The sequence below is a fragment of the Coregonus lavaretus genome (genome assembly GCF_964263955.1).
Source record: "Coregonus lavaretus genome assembly, chromosome: 13".
Classification (NCBI taxonomy): domain Eukaryota; kingdom Metazoa; phylum Chordata; class Actinopteri; order Salmoniformes; family Salmonidae; genus Coregonus; species Coregonus lavaretus.
In genome coordinates, this window is record NC_140000.1 from 2,150,547 (window position 1) to 2,156,890 (window position 6,344).

Here is a 6,344-nt window from a genome sequence, read left to right on the forward strand (position 1 = left end):
TAGTTTCTTTGTGCTGTGGAAAAGATTCAATAAACATTGTGACTGTGATGTTCAGTTTCACTCTTTCTCTTTCTCTCTCTGTGTGTGTGTGTGTGTGTGTGTGTGTGTGTGTGTGTGTGTGTGTGTGTGTGTGTATGTATGTATGTGTGTGTGTGTGTGTGTGTGTGTGTGTGTGTGTGTGTGTATGTATGTATGTGTGTGTGTGTGTGTGTGTATGTACAGTGGGGAGAACAAGTATTTGATACACTGCTGATTTTGCAGGTTTTCCTACTTACAAAGCATGTGGAGGTCTGTAATTTTTATCATAGGTACACTTCAACTGTGAGAGACGGAATCTAAAACAAAAATCCAGAAAATCACATTTGTATGATTTTTAAGTAATTAATTTGCATTTTATTGCATGACATAAGTATTTGATCAGAAAAGCAGAACTTAATATTTGGTACAGAAACCTTTGTTTGCAATTACAGAGATCATACGTTTCCTGTAGGTCTTGACCAGGTTTGCACACACTGCAGCAGGGATTTTGGCCCACTCCTCCATACAGACCTTCTCCAGATCCTTCAGGTTTCGGGGCTGTCGCTGGGCAATATGGACTTTCAGCTCCCTCCAAAGATTTTCTATTGGGTTCAGGTCTGGAGACTGGCTAGGCCACTCCAGGACCTTGAGATGCTTCATACGGAGCCACTCCTTAGTTGCCCTGGCTGTGTGTTTCGGGTCGTTGTCATGCTGGAAGACCCAGCCACGACCCATCTTCAATGCTCTTACTGAGGGAAGGAGGTTGTTGGCCAAGAACTTGCGATACATGGCCCCATCCATCCTCCCCTCAATACGGTGCAGTCGTCCTGTCCCCTTTGCAGAAAAGCATCCCAGAAGAATGATGTTTCCACCTCCATGCTTCACGGTTGGGATGGTGTTCTTGGGGTTGTACTCATCCTTCTTCTTCCTCCAAACACGGCGAGTGGAGTTTAGACCAAAAAGCTATATTTTTGTCTCATCAGACCACATGACCTTCTCCCATTCCTCCTCTGGATCATCCAGATGGTCATTGGCAAACTTCAGACGGGCCTGGACATGCGCTGGCTTGAGCAGGGGGACCTTGCGTGCGCTGCAGGATTTTAATCCATGACGGCGTGGCATGTAACTAATTGTTTTCTTTGAGACTGTGGTCCCAGCTCTCTTCAGGTCATTGACCAGGTCCTGCCGTGTAGTTCTGGGCTGATCCCTCATGATCATTGATGCCCCACGAGGTGAGATCTTGCATGGAGCCCCAGACCGAGGGTGATTGACCGTCATCTTGAACTTCTTCCATTTTCTAATAATTGCGCCAACAGTTGTTGCCTTCTCACCAAGCTGCTTGCCTATTGTCCTGTTGCCCATCCCAGCCTTGTGCAGGTCTACAATTTTATCCCTGATGTCCTTACACAGCTCTCTGGTCTTGGCCATTGTGGAGAGGTTGGAGTCTGTTTGATTGAGTGTGTGGACAGGTGTCTTTTATACAGGTAACGAGTTCAAACAGGTGCAGTTAATACAGGTAATGAGTGAAGAACAGGAGGGCTTCTTAAAGAAAAACTAACAGGTCTGTGAGAGCTGGAATTCTTACTGGTTGGTAGTTGATCAAATACTTATGTCATGCAATAAAATGCAAATTAATTACTTAAAAATCATTCAATGTGATTTTCTGGATTTTTGTTTTAGATTCCGTCTCTCACAGTTGAAGTGTACCTATGATAAAAATTACAGATCTCTACATGCTTTGTAAGTAGGAAAAACTGCAAAATCGGCAGTGTATCAAATACTTGTTCTCCCCACTGTATGTATGTATGTATGTATGTATGTATGTATGTATGTATGTATGTATGTGTGTGTGTATGTATGTATGTATGTGTGTATGTATGTATGTATGTATGTGTGTATGTATGTATGTATGTATGTATGTGTGTGTGTGTGTGTATGTATGTATGTATGTATGTATGTATGTATGTATGTATGTGTGTGTGTGTGTATGTATGTATGTATGTATGTGTGTGTGTGTGGACAAGAACGAAAGTGGAAAAAGTGACAGCCCATTGTTCTTCAAAGTCTGAAAGCAACGAGCAAAGTACGGAACTATGGGTGCTCCCACTTTCACCGTGTGAGGCCTTCAGGCTTATTAAATCACCCTCCTTCTACTGTCAAGATATTTATGACTCATCCAGTGATAACAACTGCGTCCCAAATGACACCCTATTCCCTATATACGGCACTACTTACTCATAGGACTCTGGTCAAAAGTAGTGCACTACATAGGGAATAGGGTGCCATTTGGAACGTAAGACAACATGTTTCATTATGTACTTGGCACCAAATCCAAAGCACTAAACTAGTAATAGCATGGCAATACGAATAACACCTTATAGTATAACCGAAATACTTATAGTTTAAGATTTAAAACAAATACATACAGTTTTGTTCAGAGACAACATCATATGTTCTAGTTAAGACCCTAATAGATAACAACCTTATGTCCTGCCACAGCTCCTACCTCACGTTTGTCATTTCTTCAATCCAACTGATAAAACCTTCCTAGCTGTAGCCAAGCCCCTCTCCTGTTAAGGGCTTGTTTTACAACAATCATTCTCTGCTTCTATCCCAAATGGCACTCTGTTCCCTATCTAGTGTACTACTTTTGACCAGAGCTCTGGTCTAAAGTAATGCACTGTATAGAACAGGGTGCCATTTGGGACCATTTGGGACACAGCCTCTCTCTCCAGATGCTTTCAGTCAGTCTGAGGAGCAGGATTCCTCTTTAAACACATCATTGGCATCATCACAGCAAGACAAGCGGGCATTTAGCTAACCACGTCACAAAGATATTTCCTTTGATTCCTGGATCACAGATCACATCTGCATTAATACATTTACTAAGACACACACAGGTATTTTACTAAAACGATTCCATGTTACAAGTCTCATTGAAATACCTCAGGTAGATTTGAAAGAGTAACCAATGACAGATATCAGATTTTCAACAAAGCCTTGTTATTGGAAGATACTGATGACTTCCTGATAATGTTGTACCACTGAAGTAAATAAGAACTGTGCTCACCAAGTCGTTCCCATGGTGAACTACAGTAACCACTCAGCAGCCTCGCAGGACCAGTGTTGCCATGGCAAAGTACACCCCAACAAAGTCCCCCCCCCCCACACACACAGCTTGTCAGTTCTGACTGCTCCCAGAGAACAGTATCTAGACGTCCGGAATACAGACAGAGAACTATTTCATAACATTTAAATGTTCAACTTCTTCTGATTTCAACTGATTTCAACTGTCACTCAAATATAGAGCGTGAAGAGTGGATAGTTGCTGTCATTCAATGCACCCCCAGCCCCCTTCAGCACTACATGGGTGACACGGCACCATGGGTGGCAAAGCAGGGGTTTTGTTTACAAGACAGCTACAATCAACCACATAAATTAACTCTAAATACTGAAACACCCTAGATGGACCCTGTGTAAGGGCATTATGTTTTGCAGGGTCCATTCTTACAGGGAAAACAAGCAATTATTAATGTCTATCAATAATGTCATTGAGAACGGGGGACACTGGGTAGCCATTGTGACAGCACTGTGACAGCTCTGTCTGGCTCTGAGTCCCATGGCCGTCTCTTCACACATCCACACATGGTGGATGACGTCGCTGAGTGCTACCATTGGTGTTAGGGGGGTTGGGGCGGTGGCATGGGTCATCCAGGACTCTGGCCAATACAAACATGGCCTACGTCCCAAATGCCACCCTATTCCCTATATAGTTAATTACTTAGTTTTGACCAGGGTCCATAGGGCTCTGGTCAAAAGTAGTGTACTACATAGGGAATAGGGTGCCATTTGGGACGCAAACAGGGTTGTTTAGTTAACTGTTATAGCTCTAACTTGGTAAGTATTTAAACAGTTACCCTTGAAGCCTAAACAGATCTAATGGCCGACCATTCAACTACTGCACTCCTAACTTCAGGAATAAACAAAGAACTGTATTATAGAGTACACATAAATACTTTTACAGCTTCCCTCTTCCACAAATGAATAAAAACAGTGATATGATCAATGTCACAACACTTACAGCAGCTATTGGTACAGGAGCTTGGATGATCCGTGTGAAACTTTCACACAATCTTGTTTCAGCTTGCATCCTGCCACACAAGATTTTCCCAGCAAATTCACTCCACTTTCTCTCGAACCATCTACATGTACAGACAGACTTGGCTTCCCTCTGTGTACATAGTTGTGTTTGGGGAAGGCTGTTTATTTACTGTGACACCCTCGTCCCTACGATAGAGTGCTCTGTGGCGCTCTTTGTGCCCTGACGAGTAAAATCCATCTGGAACAAAAGACTCTTTTCACTCTCTTGTTTTATAGTCAGTGAAGTCTCAAGTGTTCAAGTGTCACAGTCTCCTATACAGCCACAGGCTCCTATACAGCCACAGTCTCCTATATAGCCACAGGCTCCTATACAGCCACAGGCTCATATACAGCCACAGGCTCCTATACAGCCACAGGCTCCTATACAGCCACAGTCTCCTATACAGCCACAGTCTCCTATACAGCCACAGTCTCCTATACAGCCACAGTCTCCTATACAGCCACAGGCTCCTATACAGCCACAGGCTCCTATACAGCCACAGGTTCCTATACAGCCACAGGCTCCTATACAGCCACAGTCTCCTATACAGCCACAGTCTCCTATACAGCCACAGGCTCCTATACAGCCACAGTCTCCTATACAGTCACAGTCTCCTATACAGCCACAGGCTCCTATACAGCCACAGGCTCCTATACAGCCACAGGCTCCTATACAGCCACAGGCTCCTATACAGTCACAGTCTCCTATACAGCCACAGTCTCCTATACAGCCACAGTCTCCTATACAGCCACAGGCTCCTATACAGCCACAGGCTCCTATACAGCCACAGGCTCCTATACAGTCACAGTCTCCTATACAGCCACAGTCTCCTATACAGCCACAGTCTCCTATACAGCCACAGGCTCCTATACAGTCACAGTCTCCTATACAGCCACAGTCTCCTATACAGCCACAGTCTCCTGTCCAGCCACAGTCTCCTATACAGCCACAGTCTCCTATACAGCCACAGTCTCCTATACAGCCACAGTCTCCTATACAGCCACAGTCTCCTATACAGCCACAGGCTCCTATACAGCCGCCACAGTCTCCTATACAGCCACAGTCTCCTATACAGCCACAGTCTCCTATACAGCCACAGTCTCCTATACAGCCACAGTCTCCTATACAGCCACAGTCTCCTATACAGCCACAGTCTCCTAAAAAACCCATCACGTTTAAGACTCAGGCTAATCGAGGGCTAGTGAGAGGGGTTGCATCCTAATTGACACCCTATTCCCTATATAGTGCACTACTTATACGGCTCTGGTCTAAAGTAGTGCACTGTATAGGGACTATGGTGTCATTTGGGAAACACCCAAAGAGTTAATTTAGTCTACAAAACCCTCATGTTAACAATTAAGACTGGATGGTGTGGAAAATATAAGCAGAGAAAGTATTTTGTTACTTTTACGTGGGTCATTTTTCCCTGCATTGTGTCTATTTTGAAGGTGTAATATGCAGAAATCGCTCCGCCATTTCCTGGTTGCTAAAATTCTAATAGCTCACCTAATTTCAAAACAAGCAATGTACAGTGTAGAGAATCATTGTACCATCTAAACCGCTGTGAAATATATTTTCAATGACCAAAAATATTGTATTTTCAGCTGTTTGAAGCTGGTGTACAAAACCGAAAGTAAAAGACGCAAAAATGAAAGTTTAGAACGGGAAGCATAGAAATAGCTCACATAGAACAGATCTACTGCTTCTTAGACTTGCTTTCAATGCGCACGACAGATCTTTAACACACATTTCTACGTGAATATGGTCGGGTCACACAAAATGTTACATATTGCAGCTTTAAGTCTCATTTAGTCCATGGCTGTGAATACAGAATATATTATTAAAGATATTAGTATTTTACGTTTAATTTTAGTAAACATGTTATAATCGGATGATCATATTATCGATGATTGGATTACAGTGAAGAATATATTACATACATTAGAACTGTCAGAAATGAAATGTGGCTTGGATCTAATAGAGGATTTAATTACAGCATTTGAAAGGTTAATTACCGTGGCATTAACCAGACACTAGGCATAACAACCCCCAACAGTATGGAGTATAGTCCATACTGACACATTGGTCAGATAGTCTGTAGTATCGTTTGCTGTCCCATATTCATTGACAACTACAAAGGAAAAAAGCCATTTGGTTGAGTCCAGATCTCAAGAGACAAATCTGT